This window comes from Hypanus sabinus, unplaced genomic scaffold (genome assembly GCF_030144855.1).
Source record: "Hypanus sabinus isolate sHypSab1 unplaced genomic scaffold, sHypSab1.hap1 scaffold_744, whole genome shotgun sequence".
NCBI classification, from domain to species: Eukaryota; Metazoa; Chordata; class Chondrichthyes; order Myliobatiformes; family Dasyatidae; genus Hypanus; species Hypanus sabinus.
In genome coordinates, this window is record NW_026781595.1 from 83,594 (window position 1) to 111,570 (window position 27,977).

Sequence of the window (27,977 nt, forward strand, 5' to 3'; positions counted from 1 at the left end):
AGAAGGACCTGTTTCAAGGCTGTAATCTCTATTTTATTCCACCTGGAATCACAGAGCTGAGCACAATCACAATGCTTACAGGAGACAGAGACAATTGGTCACAGGTTATACCGGGTCTCCTATCAGAGATACTTGGAATTTAAATTCAAGTAGCAGATCATCTCATGAGAGACTATGAGACCTCAGGTTCCCCATTTGGTCACAGACCAGATATGGATTGGGGTATTAAAACAGTATCAGAATCAAGTTTACTATCACCGGCATGTAACGTGAAATTTGCTAACTTAGCAACAGCAGTTCAATGCAATACATAATCTAGCAGGGAAAAGAAATATTAAAAAAATAAAAAAATATATAATAATAATAATAATAATAATAATAATAATAATAATAATAATAAGAAGAAGAAGAAGAAGAAGAAGAAGAAGAAGAAGAAGAAGAAGAAGAAGAAGAAGAAGAAGAAGAAGAAGAAGAAGAAGAAGACAAATAAACCAATTGCGTATATTGAGTAGATCTTTAAAATCATGCAAAAACAGAAAGACTCTATATCAAAAAAAAGTAAGCAAGTGTCCAAAGATGGGATGTCCATTTCGGAATCAGATGGCAGAAGGGACGAATCTGTTCCTGAATCGTTGAGTGTGTACCTTCAGGCTTCTGTATCTGCTTTCTGACGCTAACAGTGAGAAAAGGGCATGCCTGGGGTGCTGGAGGTCCTTAATAATTTGACGCTGCCTTTCTGAGACCCTGGTTCCCAAAGATGTCTTGGGAACTTTGTAGGCTAGTACCCAAGATGGAGCTGAGTAGATTTACAAATTTCTGCAGCTTCTTTCGGTCCTGTGCAGTAGCCCCTCCAAACCAGACAGTGATGCTCCGAAGCTGACCACAAGTCTATCTAAAATGAAGGGTCTCCTGATCCTCAGCCATTTCCAAGTCTGGCAAAGTTCTCGGCTCGGCTACAGAAAACAGAGTTTGGAAAATTCCCCTCATCTACTTTGTCAACAAGAGGGGTGTTGATAGCTGCCCTGCCGAATCCTGAAATGTTTTGTTATCACAGAATCTCTGAAATCCCGGAAATGCACTTATCACCTGTCTCTGAATTTTATAAATGAAAATTGGAGATGTCTTTCACCTCTAAACAGGCCCTGATGTACAACAAACCCTGAACCTGGACTTTTACGTAACAAGCAACACCGCTGTCTCATTCCTGTATGTGTTTCACTCTCAACCTGCTGATTCAGGGTCTCCAGCTCCTTTCACTCAGGTGAAGCTTGGCCTGGTGAGCGGAGTCATTCGACCATTACTGGTGTCAGGTCCCTGCGCTGGAACTGGAACACAAAGCCGTTTTACCAGTGGGATCAATGTTTGATAAAACTTCTCTGCCCTGTTAGCGCCTGTGTAAGTTTCTTCATCTGAACTACTGTGCACCAACAGGGCAGAAGTTTAATTATAAAGATCCCGGTGATCATACCTGTAGCCATTCTTATTCTGACTGATGATTGTCGATTTTCGTCGTCTTGTTTACACTTTGATCGCGATGCACGACAGCTCCACCCGCTGGTGATGCCCTGAATTACACAAAACAAGCAGTGTGTCAGAGAGCAAATGTGCAAATGTGCAAATGTGACAGTATCTGCATCCTCTGCATCTGAGCAGCAGTTCGTTTAGGAACCAAACATTCCCTGTTAACATCACTTCCCACACCATGCCTGTACGTCTGTCCAGTGATATCTGGCTCATCCTACTGATGAAGTATGCCGACCACAGTGCCCACAGAGCTGGTCCCAATTTCCTGTGTTGAGCCCATTTCCCTCCTGGCCTCTTTATTCCATCTTCACATCCCAACTGCTTCTGGAATTATACAATTGTGCCTGCCTCATCCACTTCCTCTGGCAGGTCCCTGCACATAATCACCAGCCGCTGCATGAAACCGTTGCTGCTCATGTTGGTTTTGCAATCTATATACCACTCATCTGCCCATTTAGATCCCCTACAAGCTACGATATTCTTCACCGTGGGTACCATCTACTAATTTTGCGTCATCCACGAACTTACCAGTCAAGCCTTGTGCACCTGCATTCAATTCATTGCTATCAAATAACAAATATCAAATATTGCAACTTGTAGCTTTGCGGTACAACACTACTTACGCGCCTCCATTCTGAGGAGAAACCTTCATCCATCACTCTTTGCTTACTAATTTCAAGGCAATTTTTGAATCCATCTAACTTTCTCTCTCTGTACCGCATGGGACCTTGTCTTCCAGACCAAGCTGTCATGAGGCACCTTGTTAAAGGCTTTACTGAAGTTCAATGTACAACATCCACTCGCCCATCCTCACTGACAATCATCTTCAAAAACCTTAAAAAGTATTGTTGAACACAACTTTCCATGCACCATGCCATGGTGACTCCTACTCAGTCTCTGCCGACACAAATGTTGGTAGATATTCTGTGTGTGACTGGTCCGTACTGTGGAAAATTGTCTCGGGCACATCCCCTTCCATTTTCTCTACTCACCATCAAAAATCCAAAATGATAACCCGTAGTAAGATTATGCTTCTCCAAATGCTCAAAATTCCTGTCCTCAAGTATCCGTTCCAAGGGTTTTCCAACCCCCGATGTAACACACACTGGTCTATAATCCCCTGGATTAAGCCCATTGTGTTTATTGAATTACAGAACAACATTTGACAGCCTCCAATCATGTGTTGCTACCCTTGTGGCCAGAGAGGATGCAATGACCATTATCAGTGCCCCGTAACCACCCCCCGTCACTTCCTGTAGTAACGTGGTGTTTATTGGCAGAATGAACAACATCTCTTTCTTAGCAGAATGACAATGTTATGCTATCGTCACCATCACTGTCCATCTCATTGGTAACACTAAAATAAAGCATTCGTTAAGCACCTCACCTGTCACCGTATCCTCCGGCACGTTTCCACCTTTGCTCCTGCGTAGTCCTACACTCAATCGATTCACCCTCCTCTTCTTCACCCACATGTAGAACGCCTTGGGCTTTCCTTCATCCTACTTCCCAAGGACTTCTCAAGTTCCCTTCGACTTCTAAATCACTTCTTAAGTTCCATCCAGGCGACCTTATAATTCTCTAGAGCCTTGCTTGAATGTTGCTTCCTAAACCTAAATAATGCTTCCTTCTTGCTTAAATGCTCTCATCTCTTGTGAACCACGGTTCGTTTATATAAACATTCTTTCACGGTGTCTGTAACAAATCTTCCCCGAACCGCATTTAAGTGTTCCTGAAACAAACTTCAGAGTTCCATTGTGCATTTCCCTTTGAAACTGTTTTTCCCAATTTACACTCCCAAGATGCTTCGAATACCATTGCAACTATTAAATACTGCCTCGTATCGTCCGCTACCATCCGTGTCCATGACCATGATAGAAGTTGAGGTGTTGTGGTCATTATCTCAAAAGTGTCACGCATCGTAATATCTGTCACCTGACCAGCATCATTGTCTCATACTAGATCGAGTATGGCAGCTCCTCCAGTTCGCCCAGCCACATACTATGTCAAGAATTCATCCAGGACACATAACGCATTCTGGCCCTTTGACACATTTTGGAACAAGGAGATGGAATCAACATCAGGAACGTTGAGGTCAACAATGACAACAACCTTGTTGCTTTTGCACCTTTCCCAAAACTGCCGAGTTATCTGCTCTCATTATCCCAGTGGCTTTCGGGAAGGCTGACAGAATGCTCCCAGATTGATAGCCTCCTTCCCGTTTCTGACTTTCACCTACGTTGATGTTCTCTGTTTATGTAGCTGTGATACCATTCCTAATTAGTAAAGACAATCCTCCATATGTATTCTGAAACAACTAAAAACTGAAGCATCAAACACCAATCCTACCCTTATAACAGTCAGGTCTGTGTAATGGTGATAATATGCACCATCCATGTTCTAAGTTACTCTTATTCTTAATACTTATTGTATGGAATTAACCACGTTTCCAGCTGACTACATGATGTCCTGTCCACATCCGACCTTTCCACCAGTCTCTGTGAACTTTGCATCTACCTTTATATCAACTCTTCTATTACCTGACCAAACGCTCTGTTTCCCAACCCGCAACCACTGAGTTTAATCCGACCTCGGCAGCTCCAGCAGTCCTGGCTGCAGGGACATTTATTCATCCCAAGTACAGATATAACCCATGCCTTTGGTACAGGGCCAAATGGGAACATAACTTCATTATAAAACCTAAATATGCTTAATCACAGGTTCGTACGTTCTGACAATTTATTAGTAGAAAAGCACTTGATGGCGACAGGGTATACAAATGTAAATTATTGTTTGGCATTTGCTAGTTAAGACTGAAATATGGTGCTGGGACATTTGGCTTCAAGAGGGTTTGCTCTTAGCAGAGGCTTGCTCGACGATATACTCGAGGGCAAGTGTATCATTGCAGCTTGCAATAGACAGAGGAGTCAATGACATGTTGCTGCAGTTCACGGTAATTCCACATTTCCGCAATCAACAGAACAGGAAAAAAACTGGCCTCTTATAAAGGGAGGAAATTCTCAACGCATTTTCAGATTAATGTGACGTAACACAGGCAAGCAAATAAACAAGCAGAACTGATAAGAGTTTGAAATGAGCAAACAATATGAGGGAATGTGCGTGGCTTCACAGAGTAATTAGCAAATCTGCAGTGAGTGCAGCTGGGTCTGACAGACGCATATTGGTATTCCTAGGCTGATTCAGTCCCACTCCAGCTATTTCCTACCTTCCTTGGTACAAAAATGTAATACCAAAAGGACCGGTGTTCGGGTAAATAAGACTCTCCAATCTTTCCCCTGACTGAATCAATGGAAACGCCAAGTCAGATGGGTTCTCTCCATTTGGTGCTCTCCGTCTTCGGGCTGGTTCATTGTTGCTGTTCCCTCGTCTTCAGTTGTGATTTTCTTCCAGTCGTGGGCTTTTCCTCCAATAAATCTCGCAGGTCAGGTCAACCTTTAACCAGAGAGATAATGAAGCATGTTACTCATACAAAGTAGAACAGAGGATTAAGCTTATTGGAACTTAATCTTGAACTCATATATAATGATGCGAGTGAAGAAATCTGTAACTGCCCCTCGACTTTACAAAACCTGACATGGGATACAAAGAAACACACATAAAATTGCTGCAGGAACTCATCAGATCAGGCAGCATCTGTATGTCGACTCTACTCTCTTCCACAGATGCTGCCTGGCCTGCTGATTTCCTCCAGCATTTTGTGTGTGTTGCTTGGTAGCATCTGAAGATCTTCCTTTGTCTGTGATGGGATAAAAAGAAGTCATCACTCAGTCATGGTATAAGATAAAAAATCATTATGCATAGAGGCAGAATTAGGTGACTCGGTCATTCTAGTCTGCTGCATAATCAATCATGGATGATTTTTTCCCAACACCGTATTCTTGCTTCCCTACTATAGCACGCAACGTATTTAGCAATCCATAACATGAATGTACCCAACGACACCCTCCACCACCCTCTGTGGCATCAAATTCCACAGATCAACCAACATTTGGCTAAAGTAATTGCTCTCATCTCAGTTTTAAAGTGAAGCTTCTTTATTCTGAGATTCTTTATTCGCAGATCCCAGACTCTCCGTCTAATCCAGACACCCTCTCTATTCTCACTGCAACCAAACTTCTTGTCATTCAGTCGGTGTAAATAATCACCCCTGTCTTAACCCGCCAACCATTTGAACTCCACTGAACACAGGCCCAGGGCCATCAAATGCTCCACATGCATAATGCTTATCATTCCTCGGATTATTCTCTGAACCTTGTTATCAACAACAATACTGAATGCATTTTCAGGGGAGAAAACAGGACAATTGGGACCAGGATAATGTACTGGGAAAAGCGGTGGTTTCTTCGCTTTTCTATCAACTGTCACAAAACGAGCGCTGGTGCGCTGATCCATTGGCAGGAGATTTAAAATGTTCCAGGGTGAATGTAATAAAGAGAAACGGGAATCACTAGAAACGCTCAGCAGGTAAGGAGCAGCTGCGGGGAGAGGGAAAAAGTTACCGATTCGGTTTCCTGACCATTCGTCAGAATGGTTTCAAACGTCATCCATTTCTTCTGTGTAAAATCTCGGGTTGTTCTCCACGAAGCGGTCGGGATTGAGGGAAGATCTGATAGAGGTTTATAAGATTGTGAAAGACATTGATAGAATAGGCAGGGAGTATCTTTTCGCTGTTTTTGAAATGTCTAATACCAGAGGACATGCAATGAACGTGTGAGGGAGTAGATGCAATGGAAATGTGAGGGTAAGTTGTTTTACTCAGAGAGGTGTGGATGCCTGGAATGCGCTGTCTGTTATGGTGGTGGAAGCAAATACATCGGAGGCTTTTAAGAGATGTTTAGATAGGCACGTGGGTGTGAGGAAGATTGAGCGGATATGGACATTGTGTAGGTAGGAGTCATTAGATTTTTTGAGGGGCGGGGGGTGATTTACTTTTCAGCTTGTCTGGCACACCACTGTGGCCGAAGGGCCTGTTCCTGTGATGTACTGTTCTATGTTCTGTTCCATCTTCAGCATCTCGAGTTTCTCTTTGACTCCCGCCTCGCACATCTTTTCCACATCTCAAGGTGGGTGTTCCCACGTTTCACACTGAGAGAAGCCGCTTCCAATATCCAGCCCCCGGAGACGTCTGCTTCGTTGCGGAAGGAGGGACATCCAGCCGCTTCTGTAAAAGCACCAACGTAGACCGAAGCCCAAACACTGACAGTCCCATATTCCTGGAAACCACATCCCAAGATTGTATCTGAAGCACCAACTCTCCCAGAGCTCTTTGCTGCCGGTAATATGCGGCAGCGTCTCAGCTAATCCCAATTCAAAAACTTACCCTCCCACACCAACCCGTGACAGAACTGGAGCCTGTTGATCCTTGTTCTGGACGGGGATCAGCCGGGAAACATGGGCATTGGGTCACGAAGAGGGTGCTGATACATTTCAACTTGTCTCCACTGTTACTCTGAGCACACTTGTTCATTACTTTTTTTATTGTTGAGTGCGCTGTAGCCCGGGTCAATTAGCAGCCACTTTCCCATTACGTAACAGGAACAAAATGTTGTAAATATAAATTTCAAAATAATAAGTATAGGAGATATTTTTGTTCTTTTCATGCACAAAACACTGACAGCCTGCAAGATGTTTGACACAGTGAACAAAATTGCATAAATGCAATCTCTACAATCATTAGTTCTTTCTTCATTCCAACACAGACATCATCCATCCCGCCCAGTGAAAGCTCAAAGCATCCTCGTATCAACCGCGGCTGCTGAGGCCCCTGTCTCTCCGCTGAGAGTCAGTAACATGTTCAACACTCTCTGCAGCTCCAGCGAGCTGTTGCCCTGGTGACAGAGGAGGTGGCTCGCAAAGATAACCGAGAGGGGAAATAACAAACTCAGTGTGACATTACGGCAAAGATGAACTGAACATTCAACCATTTTGTGATGGTGATCCTAAAATTCCACTGGTTGTTTTTACCCTGACGAGGGGCATTCAGCAAATCTCATGGTGGTTCCGGCTCTACAGAACTCTCGGCACTGCAGACGCTGGTCCAAAATAAAAACACATTGTTGGATACCATCTGTCGGCAACAAATGTCGAATATGTGTCGAACGATCAAATTAAATTCACAGAGCCCTCAGAGCGCAGACACGGGACTATTAGCCCATCCAGTCCGTGTCATGTTCGCCCCCTGCACCTAGACCATAGCCCTCCAAACCTCCCTCATCCATGTAACTACCCAGCCATCTCTCAAATACTACAATTGAAACTTCATCTCTTACTTCCCCCTCAGAACCCCTTTAAATGTGTCACATTCTCAATTAAGTTCACTATCTTACCCAACATGAGGGGAAAATGCATACCTGCATTCACCCTTTTTATACCATCATCGATTTCTATGTTTCTAGCGGGGGTTTGGAACCTCGGGCCCATGGACCCTTTCTTTAATTGTAGGGGAAAATGGCGTAGAAAAGTTGGAACCCTGCTAGGATACCCTGTCATTCCCCTGTATTCCAGGTAATCAAGCCCTAACCTGTTCAAACTATCACTATAATTATTTCCTGAAACACCAGCAATGTCCGTGTAATTTTCCCTGCACACTTCCACTCTCATCGATATCTTTCCTCCAAGTTCGGACAACAGCTGCACACAATTCTGCATATTTTGGAATCACTGTGACTTTTACAACTTTAGCGTTAATATCCCGTCACTTCTTCCTAATGGTCAATAAGCCCAAAAATCTCTTTACAAATCTGGTATTACCAGGAACGCAACTTTCAATCCTCAAAGGAATTGTGGATCTGTAACATCCACGCCAGGACAAGCAGTCTCAAAACGGTTATTTTCCACAGGCAGTAAGCCTGATCAACACCTCTGCTCAGTAACTACACCCTCCACACCCCACCCACTACTAGGTTAACATTCCCTGACAGTTCTATACACTCCTGTGCCTAATGTCACTTTATAGACAGATAATCAACGTCACAGACCAGACGATTGTGCAATATTGGAAAGGAAGAATGGCTGAATCAAAAATGCAATGAAGTAGAAGGTCATATTAACAACAGCAAATAAATGCACAGGAAAATTAAGGAAGTTACAGCAATTTAGAAAACCTCCTCTACAGGATGCACAGGATCAGCAGACGGATCCATCCTAACAGACCCAGATAAAGTATGTGAGAGTTGAATTCAGTATATAGATCAGATGTTTGAAGATAATAGAGGGGAACCCCATAAAATAAACATCCTAATCCTGGCCCACCTATTACCAAAGAAGAAAGAACTAAAACAATGAAAGGCATGAAGCATGGTAAAGTCTCTGGACCTAATGGAATTTCAGTGGAAATGATAGAAGCCCCAGAAGATCTGGGAGTAGATATTCATTTTGAAGAGTTTAATGACATATATGAGTCTGCTGTATTGCCTGACGATCTCTTGAAATCAGTATTTATAACTCTGCCTAAAATTCCTGGAACTATTGACTGCGAAAATTATAGAACAATCAGTCTGATGAGTCACATAATAAAGATTTTGTTGATAATTGTTCTGAGTCGAATTAAAAACAAGTTAAGGCCAGAAACTTCTGAACTGCAATATGGGCTTAAGGAGGATAGAGGAACCAGGAACGCAACTTTCATACCACGAACGCTTTCAGAATGGGCAATTGATGTCAAAATGATGTCCTTTTATTTTTTATTGATTTCACTAAAGCATTCGACAAAGTGTAACATGAAAAACTATTTCAAATTCTCACTTAACTAAACATTGACGGAAGGGACCAACAACTTATTCAAAATTTATATTGGAATCAAACAGTGGCTGTACAAATTGTTGATAATATAAGCAGTTGGACTAATATTCAAAGGGGAGTTAGAGATGCGTTGCCTCACCGGAATTATTTAATATCTATGCTGAAATGATTCTCAGAGAAATAGAAGACCTAGATGGGATAAAAATTGGAGATGTTTACATCAACAATATAAGATATGCAGATGATACCACCCTAATAGCAATTGCTGCAGAATGCTTACAAATCCTCCTAGACAAAGCAATACAAACAAGTGCAGATTTTGGTCTAACCATCAACGGTAAAAAAAAACACATATATGGAAATATAAAATGGGCAGGATACTCCCAACTACCAATTGTCCATTGGTAACCAAGAGATTAAAGAAGAGATCGGCTTTAATTACCTTGGTAGCTTTGTATCAAAAGATGCTAGAAGTAAAGTAGAAATAAAAAGAAGAATTGCCATTGCCAAAACCAACTTCCAAAAAATGAATAAAAACACAAAATGCTACCAGAACTCAGCAGGCCAGAAAGCATCTATGGCCCGAAATGTCGTCACTACCTCCTCCCATAGATGCTGTCTGACCTGCTGAGTTCTGCCAGCATTTTGTGTTTTTGTTTATTTCCAGCATCTGCAGATTAACTCGTGTTTCCAAAAAATGAAACCCATTTTTCCCAACAGACACATTTCTATGACAACAAGGCTTAGGCTACTGAAATGTTGCATCTGGTCAATCTTGCTGTATGTTTCCGAAACATGGACTATAACACCTGAACTCCAAAGAAACTGAGAAGCAACAGAAATGTGTTTTTTAGAAGAATGCTGAAAATATCATACAGAGATAGGGTAACTAATGAGACGGTACTCCAACGTGCAGATACAAAAAGTTCTTTAATGAGAACATTAAATGAGAGAAAACTTAAATTCCTGCACCATGTCATCACAAAGGGAGAAATAGAATGCCTTACGTTGCAAGGCCGTATGCCTGGGAAACGGGGAAGAGGAAGACAAAGAAGAAAATATATGGACACTGTGAAAGAACTAACAGATCTAAGTGTGCGAGATATCATTGACTCTGTGAGGAGTCATTGGATCTGGAGACCCATGATCGCCCAAGTGTGTAACGCGCAAGGCACATGCAGAAGAATTATCAATGTCAGTCTCATATGTCCAGACACTCCAGTGATTAACGTCACTTTATGGACACACAATCAATCGTTTTAAGCTATCATACTTTATGTTTTGTTATTATTGTGGTCCCTTTCATTATTTTTTTTCTGTCTTGCTTTGGATCCAGATTAAGAATTATATTGTTCTCTTTTACACTTGTGTACTGGAATGACATCAAACAATTTTGAATCTTGAATCCTGGGGAAAATACCACATCCAACCTCATTATTTATATTCCATCTTGATTTCATCGACTCCTACAATGTCACCCTCATTCTCATCTGGACTAAAGACCCAGCTCCGCCAAATGTTTCCTACGACTCGGCCCTGTAGTCCAGGCAACATCTTCAGCAATCTCTTCTGCACCCTCTCCAGCTTGATAATATATTTACTACAGTAGGGTGAACACAACTGTACATAATACTCTGTGTAGCGACACCAACAATATAATGCCCATAATCCAGAACTCAATGCCCTAACTGATGAAAGCCAGCATGATTAAAGCCTTCTTTTCCGCTCTCTATACTTGCCCGTCCACTTTCAGTGACTGTACTCTTGTACTCCCAGATCGCTCTGTTCCACAACATTTGGTGCCCTGCCATTCACTAGAAAATGCTGGGAAATCAGTAAATCAGACTGAAAGGACAAAAGGTAGAAGACCCAGTTCCAGAACTGAGACTGTCCAAGATGCTGCCGATCTGCTTAGAGTCTCCAGCATTTCCTCCTCTTTACTTTAAATTTCCTGCAACTGTAGTATTTTCTCCCTCTTCAATTCAATGCATAGACAGTAACTGATGGTCACCCTAAACTGTAAATGCCACCCCACACCAAACAATTTGCTAGTTCTCAGTTCATTCCGCCCCTGGTGTATTGCATTCCATACAGTCAATGCTCACAGCATCCTTTCCTCCCACTATCACTCTGTTACATTTGCTCCCTAGGCCACTCTACGCTGAGAGGCGGTGACCACAGAGCGATAAAGAAGTGCAACTCTTCTTGCAGCTCTGACAGGCTGTTACCCTGGAAACGGAGGAAATGGCTCACCCAAAATAACCGAAAAAGGAAATAACAAACTCAACATCAGATGCTATGAGCTCCATAATGACAAAGATTAATACTGCAGTCATTTTGTAACGGTGAAACTAAAATTGAAATGTCTGCTTTTACCTTGCCACGTGCTGTGTTCAATTAAACCTCTAGTAGTCCTGTCTATATAAAAATATCCTGGAAAAGATGCAAAACAAAATTTCACAAAGAAGACGAGGTTTGAAAGAGAGATTGCTGAAATATATCATTGCGGCTTTGGGATACAGACTGGACAGAGATTGAACAAGGTGGTTGATATATATCATTGAGTTGGTGGGATACAGGCTGGGCAGAGGTTGAACAAGATGGTTGATATATATCTTTCAGGTGGTGGGATACAGACTGAACAGAGATTGAACAAGATGGTTGATATATATCATTGAGTTGGTGGGATCCAGACTGGACAGAGGTTGAACAAGATGGTTGATATGTATCATTGAAGTGGTGGGATACAGACTGGACAGAGGTTGAACAAGATGGTTGATATATATCTTTCAGGTGGTGGGATACAGGCTCGACAGAGATTGAACCAAGTGGGCAGGGGATGAGCAGATGGAGCCAGATGAGATAAGGGGATCGAGGACAATCTCTGATGATCCTCCCGCAATGCACAGATCCTCAGATGATAGAAAATAGATAGTAGATAACAGATTGCAATTTAACAAACCAGAACTAACAATAAGAACTTTGGTATATGCCCTTTTCTACTCTACACACTTTATCAATGCACCGTAGAAAGTATCCCATCCCGATACTTCACATCTTCATACGGCTACTGCTCTTCCTTTAATTGAATGAAATAGCGGAGAACTGTGGACACAGCTGAGTACATCATAGAAACCAACCTCCCCTCCATGGACTCTGTCTACACTTCCCACTGCCTCAGTAAGGCAAACAACATAATGAAAGATCCCCACAACACTGAACATTCTCACTTCTAATGCTCCATCGGGGCGAAGATAAAACAAAACAGAAACATTCCACCGGGCTCAAGGACGGTGTCCATTCTGCTGTTAGAAGCGAACAGCGTGATGAGTGGACTCCTGACCTCACAGTCTAAATCGATGAGACCTTGCACCACATATCTACCTGCACTGCACTTTCTCTGTAACCAGAATGATTTGTTTTACCTCAATGTACTGCTGCAATGTATTGATCTGTGTGGACAATACCGGAGACACGATTTTCACTTTACCTTTGTACAAAATAAAGATTCTCCATTTCAATCGTGTGGAAATATTAGACAGCCTGGGTTGCTCCTTTGGAAATTTTGGAGGGAGTGGACACTTTTCCGAGAAACCCAGATAAATGAACAAGGCTTAATTCTCTCATTAATAGGGCCAGATATCGGGAACACTGTCAGCATTTCGGCGACCCGTAGCAATGGAAAGAAGATTGAAATAAACTTCCCAGTCCCCCGAGAGGACGTGAGAGATCTGGATCTCACTGTCCTGTCTGAACTGGGAAAGATGAAACTACTCATACACGTGGAGGAGTGTCCCGAGGGTGCGATTACTCTGGTTAACCCTCGCGGTCTGCAAGAACACAACAGGCCGAACGGCCGCTTCCAGTGTGCTGCAAATATGTAAAACAATTATCGACCCCAGGCATCCATACAGGTGAAGTTTGGATCCGATACCGGGCCGGGTGATGGAGCTAAAGTTCCCCAGGTACATCTTAATGGATGGGTTCAGTCTCGGCATCACCACCTCATCCCTCTCCTGGGACCAGAACACCAGGGGCTGAGCGGCGGCTCATCTCAGGCGTTTCAGTGTGAAGGTCCCATAACCCGGACCGACCACGACAGGTTGTGTCCAGGAAGCGGGACGAGACCACCGGTTCGAGGATGTTAACGGGACTCCCTGCCCATCATCAGGTGCCCAACTTCCCCCGGGATCGGCTTCCGTACTCACCGATGGGAAAATGTAGGTCACGTTTACCCGTAGTGACCGGTTATTAATACCCACCGATGAGAACTTGATCAATTGTTCCCGCAGAAAGCGATCGGTCCTCCGGCTCCCAGACGACGATCCGCTTCAACAGAGAACGGAACGAAAACCCCGCCCATCCGGAGACTGTGAGAGTGGGGGCGGGGCCTCGGAAGCGAAACCCTCAGATGCTGCAGATCTGCGTTTGGAATGGGAGTGAGAACCTGGATCACGTGACGGGTGGAGGGTTTCCCGTCTGAACCGGTGACTCTGCTCCTCGCCCCTCACACACTGCCCGATCTACAGGCCGCATTTTACATATTATTTCATATTTAGCCCAGCTACATTTTTAATATCTCCCTCTGCATCTTCGCCGTCCCCATCGCTCCACCACCCGGTTCTCAGAGTTACTGGATCAATTCTCATCCCGGTCCGACACTGAATTCCCACCCGAAGAAGAATTGTGCAGGTTTCATTGAAATCACTTTTCCGTTTATAAACACTAATTTCTATTCACATTCCCCCGGAGCCTCACTGGACAGGAACACTGAAACATCAAGTGAGAAACAGGAGGAGGTGGCCATTCAGCCCATCAAACCATCAACAAGTTGGCGGCTGCTCTCCCATCTCAGCAAAATGTTTATACCCTATCCTCATTTCCTCGATCCCTTCGGTCTCCACACAACTGCCGGCCTCTGTTTTATGTGAAGACGATCACTGAGACTTCAACGTCCTCCAGGAATCAATCTGGTGAATCTCTAAAACAAACTCTCTCTTACTTGTTAGATAATCTTCCACAGAATTTGATTCCATTTCTGCAGCCCCGTGTTGTCCCAATCACTCACCTCCCACGCCTATCACTATTTCCACCTTCCCACCTCCCCCCTCACCTGGATACACCTCTCACTCCCCAGCTCTTGCCCCATCCCCACCCCTCACCTCTTTTCTCTGACTATTTCCGTCCACTCTCAGTCCAGTGGGAGGGGCTCGGCCCGAAATGCTGACGGACCATTTCCCTCCACAGATGCTGCACAACCCACTGAGTTCCTCCGGCAGTTTGTTCTGTTGTCTGTATAACCCGTGTTAGTGTGGGGAGCGGGATTTTACACCATATTCCAGGTACAATCTTCACAAAGCCCAAATAATTCTTACGGTAATTGCCACACTTAAACACGAGAAAGCTTGCAAATGCTGGAAATCCAGAGTAACACAGACAAAATTCTGGAGAAATTCACCACAGCAGACAGTGGCTATGGAAAAGAGTAAACGGTCCACAGTTTGGACCACGAGCCTTTTTCATTCCTGAGCAGGAGGGGGAAGTGATCTGAATACAAATGTCGGGGGGGGGGGGGTGTGGGGATAAAGTGGGGAGCTGGAAGGTGATAGGTGAAGTCAAGTGATGGTCAGTTCAAGGGCTGGAGAGGAAAGAATCAGAGCGTTGTCAATAGGAGAAAGGGAATGAGGGGACCCAGGGAGAAATGAAAGTTCAGAATGGGGGGGGGGGAGGGGTGGGCTTTGTTTACTGGAAGGAGAATTCATTATTCATACAATCAGGTTGGAGGGGGCCCAGATGGATTATAAGATGTTGATCCGCCACCCTGAGGGCGGTCTCATCTTGGCACAAGAAGAGGCCATTGACCGGGACGTTGGAATGGGGATCAGAATTAAAATGTTTGGCCGCTGCAAAGTCTCCCTTGTGCCAGATGATACAGGGATGCTCGGCAAAATGGTCTCCCAATTTATGGCTGTTCTCACCAATGTAAACGAGGCCGCATCGGGGGCACACGACAAAATAGATGACACCAGCAGATTCGCAGGTGAAGTGTCGCTTCAGCTGGAAGGACTGTTTTGTGTCTGAATGGAGGGGAGGGAGGAGGTGTACGGGTAGTTGTAGCACTTAGGCCACTTGTAGGGAAAAGTGGATGGAGGGAGATTAGTGAGGAGGGATGAATGAACAAGGGAATTATGGAGGGAGTGATCCCTGTTGAAAGAAGAGGGTGGGGTGGGCGAGGAAGTTGAAAATATGTTTAGCTGTAAGATCTCTTTGGAGATGGTGGAAGTTGCAGAGGCTGAAGGGGCGGTAGGTAAGGACAAGAGCAACTCTATCACTGTTACGGTGGTAGGAAGATGGGGTGAGCACGGAAGTACGGTAAATGTGACTGAGGCCTGCATCAATAGTGGGGGGAGGACTGCCGGATCCTGTGAACAGATGCCGGGGGAGCAATGAAACTGAGAAAATTTACAGGTGATAGGCCGGGAAGAGGCATCGTCGAGATTATCACGGGAATCAGTAAGTTTATAAAATATGTTGGTTAACAACCTGTCTCTGGAGATGGAGAGATCAGGAAAGCGCACGGATGTGTCAGAGATGGACCAGCTTACTCTAAATAGCTCTTGGCAGGCAAGTGTAGAGACGGCAGGAGGCCTGGCAGTCACGGATGTTGTTAGTATTTAAGGAGCTGAGTCACAGGGGTAGATTGAACAAGTTAGAAATCTGTGAAGCACAAAAGATTGTGATGACTTTTTTTATGCCACAGAACCCTACCATTAACCGTGGTGTCCGTGGCTCCCAGACTGCGAACCCCTGCCAGAGGTTTACAAAGGATACCCCTGCTTGAGGTATACAAACTATGATGGTATAGATAGCGTGAACTCATGTAGTTTTTTGCCCCTCAGGTTTGGTGAGGTCATGGATTTAGGGCAAAAAGTGGAATATTAAGGGGGAATCTGAGGAGGAACCATTTCGATCAGAATTCACGAATGCAAATTCAGGTTAAATTGCAAAATTTAAGAGAATTTTCTATGGGTACATGGATAAGGGAGGTATTGAGGGCTGTGGTCTGGGTGCACGTATATGGGCCTAGGCGGAGAATGACACTGACTAGATTGTCTGAAAGCCCTGTTTCTGTAAGGGAATGATTACGTTGTGTGTCCTATACAATTCCATTTCCCAGGAGACGTAAATCATTCCAATGTAATGTTCTAAAAATAAATGAAAATGCGAGAAACAGTCAATAGATAAGGAATATCTGTGAAGTGAAACAAAGTTAATGTTTCAGCTCCAACTCGCTGTGTCGGAATGGCTTCAAACATTTTCTGATTTGATTTCAGGTCTCCTACAACTTGAGTCACAGAGCTGAAAATGAGTGGGAATTTCCAAACATGGTGAGAAAACTGAACCAGAGGCAGAGAACCAACGATGCAAACACTGCGCAGATCGTTCCAGATAATCACTCGCACTGTGTTTTGAGATGGCCTCTCAGGTGTCTCTGGTCTCTCCGCTCCATTGTATCTGTGGCCTTTGGCTTCGGACTCCCCAACCCTGGGGAAGAATCCTTGGTGTATTTGACTGGGCATCAACGGCATTACAGACTACGTTGGGGAAAATGGCGCTGACTGCATGAGTCACGTTCCCCTCCCGTGCGCTCTAAACAATGCTTCGAGGCTCGAAACTCGAGCAAGTCACGAAAGCTACACTCTCCGAGGAGAACAACCACACAATGTAACAACAGCAGATGAGAGGACTGTGCAGAGATTCAACCCCTGTGAGGCAGCCGGGCCAGAAAACATCCCAGTCCATGTACTCCGTCAGTACGGACACCAGCTCACTGATGACTTCACGGCCATCGTCAAAACTTCACTCATGTGTCTTCACTCAAATGACTACGGGCTAGCCTCTTCTTCAACGTCAACGAGACAAAGGAGATGGTTATCAACTTCAGGAGAACTTGCACCACTCACACACGTCTTTACATCAGCAGCTGTGGAAACCGGAAGCAGTTTCAAACTCCTGGGCGTGCACATCTCACACAACCCCTCATGGTCCCAGAACACATTCCACAATACTCGCTCCCCAACATCTCTACTTTCTAAAAAGGCTGCAAAGAATGGACTATGTGCAGTGCATGCGGGAAAGAGGCCGGCAACAGTCCCACCCGGTCTTGCGTATGAACCCTTTGACCCACTCCCATCAGGAAAGGCTACGTGGCATCACCTCCAGGACCAGTAGACTCAAAAATAGTTATTTTCTCAAACAGTAAGGGAAATCAACACCTCCACCCACTAACTCACCGCTCCACACCCCCATCACCACTATTTTAAATTTTCCTGTCAGTCACCATATGTCCAGACACTCCTCTTCCTATTATCATCTCATGGACATACGATCAATATTTAAAGCTATCATATGTAGTGTGTGTTTTTATAATTGTGCTCTTTATCTTCCTGTGTTTTTTTCTATTGTTCCTGCGTCAGATCCAGAGTATGTTATTCTCCTTTTCACTTGTGTACTGGAATGACATTAAATAACTTGGATCTTGAATCCGAGAGAATATACCACGACCAACCAAATTATCTATGTCCCTTCCTGATTTTATAAACTTCTACAATACCACCTCATTCTCCTGTGCTCAGTGGAATAAAGATCCAGCTTGGCCAAACCTCTGCCTATGAATAGGCCTGTAATAGCCTCACCAGTAATTTATGTAACTACATTATAATGCCCATAACCCAAAGCTCAATGCCACAACTGATGAAGGCCAGCATGGTTAAAGCCTTCTTTGCTGAACTTTCTGGAAAACGTACAATTGTACTCCCCGGTTTCTCTGTTCCACACACTTGGTGTCCCACCATTCACTATTTCAGTCCCACCATGCAACCATTTTGTAACAGAAACACTGAAATTTTAATGGCTCTATTTACCCCGCGTGTTGATTCAGTTAAACCTCTGGTAGTTTTAGCCAACAAAAAGCAATTCCTGGAAAACTCAATGAGGTACAAGGCGGAAGAAAATACTTCACAATGAAGACAACTGTTGGAAGAAACGTTGTTGATATAAGTATAGCACTGAGCTGATGAGATACCTGCTGGACTGAAGACAGCAGAGAACTGCGACACAGCTGAGCAGATCAGAGAAACAAGTCTCCCCTTCTTGGACTCTCTCTGTCCTGCCCGCAGCCTCAGTAAAGCAGGCAACATAATCAAAGATCCCCACAGACCTGGACATTCTCACTTCTCACCTCCCATCGGGTCGAAGATAAAATAGAACAGAAACATAACATTAGGCTCAAGGACCGTGTCCATTCTGCTGTTATAAGCGAACTGAATATTCCCAGTGTGACGAGATGGATTCCTGACCCCACAATGTACCTCGATGTGACTTTGCACCACATATATACCTGCACCGCACTTTCTCTCTAACCACAATAATTTGTTACGCTGTTATTGATTTACCCGATTTCACCTCAATATACTGTATTGACCTGCCTGGATTTTACCGATTACAAGACTTCCACTGAACCTCGGTACATGACAAAAATAATAAACTGTTTCCCCATTTTAATTGTGCGGAATTATAAGACAGCTGGAGTCTTCCTTTGGAAATTCAGGAGGGAAACTTCATTTTCTGATAATTGCATTTAAATGAATCTGCGGCAGCACCAGAATGCAATACATAACAATATCGGACACAATGAAATGCAATAAGTATATAATTAAATAAGTAGTGCAAAAATACAACAGAAAACTAATAAACCGATAGCCCGTTTTAATCGTGTGGAAATGGTATTCGGCCTAGATTGCTATTTCTGAACTTCTAGAGGGAGGCTTAACAGAAGTTTAAAAATTTTTGAGAAGCCCAGATGATTGGAAAAAGCTGAATTCTCTCAGAAATACGATCAAACATCGGGAAACACTGGCTACGCTTAGCAGGTCATAATAGTGGAGTGGAGTCAAGAAAAAAAAAAACCTTCAATGAGTGAACGTGACAGATCGGGATCTCACTGCCTTGTCTGAACGGACGGAAAATGAATCTACACATACACGGGGGGGGGGGGGGGGGGTGATCCGCAGATGCTGCAGATCTGTGGTAAAATGGGAGCGGGAAACGGGATCAGGTGACTTGTGGGGGTTCTCCTTACTGAACCGGTGACTCCGCTGATCGCCCATCACATACCGCCCGACCCATATGCTGCATTTTCCACAGTATTTCATATTGACAGCAGATACATTTCAACGCTTTGCTCTGTACACTTCCCCTTTCCGCTTTCCCTGGTCATGGAGTCAAGAGCTCATCCCCATGCCGGGCTCACATAGAATTTATACACAGAACGGAACTCTGCAGGTTTGACGTAAATCAGTATATGTTTATAAACACTAATTTCTATTCACAATCCTCCGGCCTTAATGTACAGGAACACTGAAACATCAAGTCAGAAACACCAGCTGGGGTCATTCTGCCCGTCTAACCATCAACAAATGGAGGTTGTTCTTCCATCTCAGCCACATGTTTCTGCCCGATCTTCATTTCGGCTCCACACATCTGCCGGCCACTGTTTTATGTAAAAAAGGTCATTGAGTCTTCACCGCCCTCTGAGCTGGGGACTTGCAAACATTTACCACCCTCCAAGTGAAGACATTTCCTCATCTCAGTCTCGAACAGTCGTCACCTGTCTCAGAGACTCGGATCCTCAGTTCACTCGTTAAAGATGTTTGGTATTTCAGTGTGTTCACTTGTCAGTCCTCAATTCCCCAAATGGAAGAGTTTTCGAATTTGATCGTTCTTCATTTAAGAATTCCAACAGCCTCGGAATTAGTCTGCTGAATTTTTATCGCACTCTCTGTAGCAAATACTCCCTAACCTCTTTGTCAATACTCTATGAAAATAATTTCCTCAAAATGCAGCAGGCAGGCATCAGGTCAGATAGCATTCATAGAAATGTGCAAACAGTGGACATTCCGGGCCAAGACCCACGTTTTGGACTGAAGATAAGTAAGAGGGGTTCCACAAAGAAGTAGTGGACAGGTGAGCAGCAGTAAAAGGTCAGACTGGGGAATAGGTTAAGTGTGGAAATTGGAAATGTTGATCACCAAATTGAGAAATCGATATTCATACCATGAGGTGAGGGAACACAGCCGGAAGTTAACGAGCTGATCGTCCACCGCGAGGGTGGCCTCATCTTGGCACCATCATTTGCAGCTCTGTTCTGACCCCACCACTCAGTTCCTAACCACTGTCGCCACTTCTACCCCACTGCCTCCCCCACACCATGATCAACCTCTCCCTCCCCAGCCCACCCTTATACCCACCCCTCACCTCTTTTCTCTGACTATTTCCCGTCCACTCTCAGTCCAGAGGGAGGGTCTCGGCCCGAAATGTTGACAGTCCATTTCCCTCCACAGATGCTGCACGACCCACTGAGTTCCTCCGGCAGTTTGTTCTTTGGTCTGTATAACCCGTGTTTTTATGAGGAGCAGGATATTACACCATATTCCAGGTAAAATCTCATCAAATCCCAAATAAATTTCACTTTGCCGATACCCACCACTCCAGGGATCAGTCTGGCGAATCTTCATCGTACTCTCTATAACAAATACTGTCTAACCACTTTGTTAATCCTCTATGGAATTAAATTCCATCTTCTGCAGCCTCGTGTTGCCCCAACCACTCACACCCCCACCCTTGTCACTATTTCCACTTTCCCACCTCCCCCCTCACCTGGATCCACCTCTTACTCCCCAGCTCTTGCCCCATCCCCACCCCTCACCTCTTTTCTCTGACTATTTCCCGTCCACTCTCAGTCCAGAGGGAGGGTCTCGGCCCGGAATGTTGACGGTCTATTTCCCTCCACAGATGCTGCCTGACCCACTGAGTTCCTGCGGCAGTTTGTTCTTTGGTCTGGATAACCAGTGTTAGTATGGGGAACGGGATTTTACACCTTAATACAGGTACAATCTAAACAAAGCACAAAGAAGTGAAGTCATGTCACTCCCTTACACAATAACATTTACAATAAGCACAATGTACCTGCGACCTAACCCCTACCCACTGCCGGGAATGTGGAACAATCCTTGTTCCAAGCCTGCACCGGTATCGCTTTCCTACTCCTCTGACACAACACTGCCGAATGCATTGGTGCTTCTTCCTGCGCCTGCTCTCAAGTTTACTTAGTCCATTTACTGACTCGTCGAACCCTTTTCTCGAACTATCTTTCTTCATCTCAGGAGGTCGTATATCCACTGACATCTTGTATAAACCCATTGATTCTCTCAGCTACCTGCACTATACCTATTCCATTCCTTCTCTCAGTTCCTCTGTCCCCGCCACATCTGCTCTCAGGTTGAGGCTTTTCATTCCAGAACTAATGAGATGTCCTTCTTCTTCCCCAGCAATGCTGCCCTAAACCGCATTTCCTCCGCCCATCTTCCGTCTGCCCTCAGCCCATCCACCCGCGGCTCCACAAGGGAGAGGTTTCCTCTGGTCCTCATCCACCACACCACCAGGTTCTGTGTCCAGCGCCCAATTCTCCGTAACTTTCGCCATCTCAAACGGGATAGTAGCAACAAACATATCTTTCCCTAAACCCCCAACCCCACAGTCCCGCTCCCTACGCGACTCCCTCGTCCATTCTTCCTTTCCCGCTGATCGCCCTCCTTGAGGTTTTCCTTGCGAGCGTCACATGTGCCAGACCTGCCCCAGGAAGCACAACTTCCTCTTTATATTAGAAACTGTCTAATCTTGCTGTTAACATTGAGTTTGTTACAGGGCCCCAGAGTCTGCAAACAGGTGATTGTTAGGAAGCAGAAGCTGACGGTGAGAAGCTGTTTCTTGGACTTGAGTTCCGCGCTTAGTGATGTTCCCGGGGTTACACCTATTCCTACTTGTCTTGTAGATCGATAATTTGGTTCAGAAGGTACAGGATATGGTTATTGAGTCGGCACAAATTAAGTTCAAGCAATTACATTTCTGAAAGACAGTAAGTATAAACAAACCGCAGACATTCCCTCTCCCCACTCAGAACTGACCAAAAACTGCTTCAAAACACGCAAAAGCTTGAAATGAGCAAACACTGAGGGAATGTGAGTGGCTTTAAAGAGCTGGGCTGCGGACAACACATTACCAGACGGAGTGATTACAGCTGGGTCTGACATAGGCATACCTGGCACATTCAGTCTCATTCCAATGGTTTCCTACCTTCCTTTGTATAGATATGTAATGTCTAAATGACCAGTGTTTGACTAAAGGAGACTCACCAGACTTTCTGCTGAACGAATCAATGGAAACTCTGAGTCAGGAGGGTTCTGTCCAGTTGATGCTCTCAGTCTTCGGGCTGGTTCATTTGTTGCTGTTCCCTCGTTTTCAGTCGCGGTTTCCTTCCAGTTGGGGTTTTTCTTCTAATAAATCTCTCACCGCAGGTCTAACTTTAACTAGGGAGATAATAAAGCACATTAACAATACAAATGAGAAAAAAAAACTATTTCCGTTTATCGAAGTTTAAATGTTGAAGACAAATATAACGATCTCAAAGAACAAATCTGAAAGTTCCCCTCGCACTTCCCAATGTCTGATACGGGATACGAAGGAGTCATCGTTCAGTTATGGTCCGACACAAGATGTAGGAGGAGAATTAGATGATTCTGTCCATCGAGTCTGCTCCACCATTCAAACATGATTTTTATTCTTACACCATATTCCTGCCTTCACCCTGCTATTGAGCAATCGCGAACATATTAAAATCTGCCATAAATATACTCAAAGAGCAGTCTCCACCACCCTCTGCGGCAACAGTTTCCACACAGCAGCCATCCTTTAACTGAAGAGATTTTTCTCAAGCAAGGCTGCAGGCCCGGATGGTGTCAGCCCCAGGGTGCTCAAAGCCTGTGCCTCCCCCCAGCTATGTGGGGTACTTCACCATGTCTTCAACCTGAGCCTGAGTCTCCAGAGGGTTCCTGGGCTGTGGAAGACGTCCTGCCTCATCCCTGTACCGACGACGCCGCGCTTCAGTGGCTCCAATGACTACAGACGGGGTGGCATTGACCTCCCACATCATGAAGACGCTGGACAGTCTTGTTCTGCAGCAGCTCCGGCCTATGGTTATGCCACACTTAGACCCCCTCTAGTTCGCCTACCAGTCCCGACGAGGAGTTGAAAATGACTTCTTCTACCTGCAGAGCCTTGTCTACGCCCACCTGGAGAAGCCGGCGAGCACTGTGAGGGTCATGTTTTTTGACTTCTCCAGTGCGTTCAACACCGTCCGCCCTGCTCTGCTGGGTGAGAAGCTGACAGTGATGCAGGCGGATGATTCCCTGATGTCATGGATTATTGATTAACTGACTGGCAGACCGCAGTACGTGCGCTGTGTGTCAGACAGAGTGGTCAGCAGCACTGGGACTCCACAGGGGACTGTCCTGTCTCCCTTTCGCTTCACCATCTACACCTCAGACTTCAACTACTGCACAGAGTCTTGCCATCTTCAGAAGTTTTCTGATGTTTCTGCCATAGTTGGATGCATCAGCAAGGGAGGTGAGGCTGAGCACAAGGCTACAGTGGGAAACTTTCTCACCTGGTGCGTACAGAATCATCTGCAGCTTACTGTGGAAAAAAAAACTAAACAGCAGGTGGTGGACCTGTGGAGCGTCAAGGCACCAGTGAACCCTTTCCATGCAAAGGGTCAGTGTGGACATGGTGGAGGATTACAAGTACCTGGGGATACGAATTGATAATAAACTGGACTGGTCAAAGAACACTGAGGCTGTCTACAAGAAAGGTCAGATCCGTCTCTATTTCCTGAGGAGACTGAGGCCCTTTAACATCTGCTGGACGATGCTGAGGTTGTTCTACGAGGCTGTGGTGGCCAGTGTTATCATGTTTGCTGTTGTGTGCAGGGGCCGCGGGCTGAGGGTAGCAGACAGCAACAGAATCAACAAACTCATTCGTAAGGCCAGTGATGTTGTGGGGGGGTGGAACCGGACTCTCTGACAGTGGTGTCTGAAAAGAGGATGCTGTCCAAGTTGCATGCCATCTTGGACAATGACTTCCAAACACTCCATAATGTACTGGTTCGGCACAGCAGTACATTCAGCCAGAGACTCATCCCACCGAGATGTAACACTGAGCGACATAGGAAGTCAATTCTGCCTGTGGCCATCATACTTTACAACTCCTCCCTTGGAGTGTCAGACACTCTAAGCCAACAGGCTGGTCCTGGACTTATTTCCACTGGCATAATTTATTTATCATTACTTAATTATTCCTGGTTTTATTTTGCTATATTTCTACTCTATTCTTGGTTGGTGCAACTGGAACGAAACTTAATTTCCCTTGGGATCAGTAAAGTCTGTCTGTCTGTCTGTCTGCCTTTGTCAACACAATTTTAAAGGTAGGCTTCTTTATTCTGAGTGTGCTGTCAGATCACAGACTCTCTGTCTAATGGAAACATCCTCTCCATGTCCACTGTATGCAGGCCTTTCAACATTCGGTAGGTTTATTAACCATACATCCCTCCACCACCCTCACCGTCCCTCTGAACTCCATTAAGCACAGGTCCAGAACCATCAAATGCTCCTCATTCATAAAGCCGATCATTCCTGAGATTATTCTTGTGAACCTTGTTATTAACAACTACACTGAACAGATTCCCAGGAACAACAGGCAAATGGATACCAGAACAATTTAGTGCCATTTCCATTCCCAGGTTAAATCAGGTTAATTTCAGGAAATATAAACCAGTCCAGGGTGAATGTAGTAAAGGGAAACTGGAATTACCAGGAACACTCAGCAGGTAAGGAACAGCTGTGGGAAAAGGAACAAATTTGACGATTCAGCTTTACACCGTTCGTCACAATTACTTCAAACATTTTCAGTTTTTACTGCAGCTCTCCAGCATCTTTAGTTTCTGTTAGATTTCCACTGCCTGGCGGACGTGTGACAGTGAGGGGGAATTTACAAACACGGTTTGAACAATTATTTTACAGACCAGAAATACTCGCTCAACACCTTATAAACCTGGGCAAGTTGACCCCCCGGGTCCATTTTACTTGATCTGAAACTAGGATATCCCATGACACAACCTCACAGTGTCACACAGATGATCCTGTCACTTACCGACGCCAGAAGCCTCGCACATCGTCCACACATCTCACAGAAAGTGGTGTATTCAGGGATATATCCACAACCAATGTCCAGATGCCCGAGACTTCTGAATCATTTGGAAGGAGGAGCATCATGTCCCATCTGTATAAGTACTAAGGATTACAGCCCAAACCTCAACTCTAGGACTCCTTGTTACCGGTATTTCGGCCAATCAGAGTTCAGAAACTAACACTCCATCAACCTATGGCAGAACGGGAACCTGACGATCATCTGACTGGACCAATGACCGGGCTGGAAAGCCTGGGCGTGAGTCACCAGATACAAGCGATACGTTTCACATTGTCTCCTGCAGCTAAACTGAACACAATTTATCGTTATCTTATTGTTAAGTGAGGAGTTGTCCGGCACAATTGGCCATCATATTTTCTGTAGGCTAACAGGATTAAAATGCTATTGATACAAAATTGAAATAATAGTGCTGGAAACTTGTTTCATCAGATAGGATGTGTGGAAAGAAAAACTGTGGAAGAGCCAGTATCTGAATTGGGACTGTCGAAGTTACTGCCCGATCTGCTGAACGGTCTCAGCATTTTCTCTTTTTACTTTAAATGATGCACAACTATTGACTGATTACAAGATGTTTGTGACGGCCTGAACAAAGTTGCACAAATGTAATGCCCACATTCATTAGTTTCGCCTTCATTCCAACACAGAGCTAATACAGTCGTTACATTCACTGCTCACAAAATCCTCCCCACCCCACTATCAGTCTGTCACATCCGGTCCGGAGGCCGCTGTCTCTCACTGAGGGACCGTGACCAGAGAGCGATAAAAATGAGCACCACTCCCTGCAAGTCACATGGGCGGTTACCCTGGCAACAGAGAAAATGGCTCTCCAAAAGTGACAAAAAATAAATGAAATAACAGACTCACTTTAAATGTTGTCAAGATTAACGCTTCGCCATTTTGTAACGTTGAAAATAAAACTGTAATTATTGATGCGATACAGATTGTCATTGAGGTGGTGGGATACAGAACGGACAGGGGCTGAACAAGATGGTTGATATATATCACTGAGCTGGTGGGATACAGAGTGGACAGGGGCTGAACAAGATGGTTGATATATATCACTGAGGTGGTGGAATACAGAATGGACAGTAGATGAATAAGATGGTTGTTATATATCATTGAGTTGGTGGGATACAGACTGGACAGAGATTGAACAAAATGGTTGATATATATCATTGAGGTGGTGGGTTACAGCCCGGAGAGAGGTTAAACAAGATGCGCGGGGAATGAGCAGATGGAACTGGATGGAAAAGGGGATCATCATTAGTTTTCTCTTCATTCCAACAAAGGAATAATTCAGTACACGCAGTCAATGCTCACAACTTCCTCCCCACCCCTTTATCAGTCTGTTACATCTGCTCCTGACGCCACTAACTCTCACTGAGCAACGGTGACGAGAATGCGATAAAAATGTTTACCACTCCGTACCGGTCACATGGGCTGTTATCCTGGCAATGCAGAAAGCGGCTCTCCAAAAGTGACCGAAAATGTAAACAGAGTCAATTTCAAACGCTGTGAGTCTTGTTATGACAATATTAACATCATTCAATATTGCATGTACTTATTCAAAATAAGTCTGTGAACCTTGGCTTTCATTAACTGGTGTGACCTCCCTCCCCCCCCCAACTCCGCCGTGCCCCCAATCCCCCGTACAGGAATAAATTCAAACAAATGCTTCCGTTAACTGTTGATCTTCCTGCACATCGGCTTGGAAGAATTTTATGTCATTCCGCCTTACAAAACCGCTTCAACTCTGGGGTGTTGGTAGGATTCCTCGACGGAACTGCTGCTTCAGGCCATTCCGCAACTTCCTAAGGGCTTAACGTTAGGACTACGACTAGGCCATTCTAATTTTCTTTTAAAATTATTCTCTTATTGATTTACTCTTGTCTTTTGGATCATTGTCTTGTTGCATTACCCAACTGCAATTAAAGTCCAGTTGACAGAGTGCTGCACTGACATTCTCCCGTAAAGTGATATAAAATTAACACACAGCAGTTTTATAACGTTGAAACTAAAATTGCAATGTTTGCCTTTATCTTACCTCAGGCTCCATTCAATACATCCTCTGATATTTCTAGTTAATAAACACCGATAGTGAGGCAAAATAATTCACAATGAGGCGACAGTAGTAGTTTCAATGATTACAGTCCAAACAGCAACTCTCCCAGGACTCCTTGCTACCTGTAATATGATGCAGTGTTTCGGCCAATCAGGGCTCAAAAACTAACACTGCGTCAACTTATGGCAGAATGGGAACCTGATGGTCATCTGACTGGACCAATGATCGGGCTGGAAAACCTGGGCGTGAGTCACCAGATACCGGGGATACGTTTCACATTGTCCCCTGCAAACAAACCGAATTCAATTTATTATGGTCTTTTTGTTAAATCAGGTCTTGCCCAGCACAATTGGTCATCATATTTCCTGTAGGCTAACAGGAATAAAATGTTTTTAATATAAAATTGAAATAATAGTGCTGGAAACTCGCTTCATCAGATTAGATTTGTGGAAAGAGAAACTGTGGAAGA

At 44.6% G+C, this 27,977-nt stretch overlaps 1 long non-coding RNA gene across 2 annotated transcripts; it reads right to left on the reverse strand.

The window, feature by feature from the left end:
• Window positions 1–477: 477 nt before the first annotated feature.
• On the reverse strand, window positions 478–27,726 carry LOC132390037 (uncharacterized). Of its 2 annotated transcripts, XR_009510758.1 has the most exons (5): window positions 27,491–27,726; window positions 22,539–22,712; window positions 4,751–4,977; window positions 1,469–1,565; window positions 478–1,325 (listed from the first exon to the last, which is right to left on the reverse strand). It is a non-coding gene; the product is annotated as an uncharacterized LOC132390037 (long non-coding RNA). The 2 variants fall into 2 exon arrangements; XR_009510759.1 differs by lacking the exons at window positions 478–1,325; window positions 1,469–1,565 and adding an exon at window positions 3,290–3,567 and having other exon boundaries at window positions 27,491–27,725.
• Window positions 27,727–27,977: the final 251 nt, after the last annotated feature.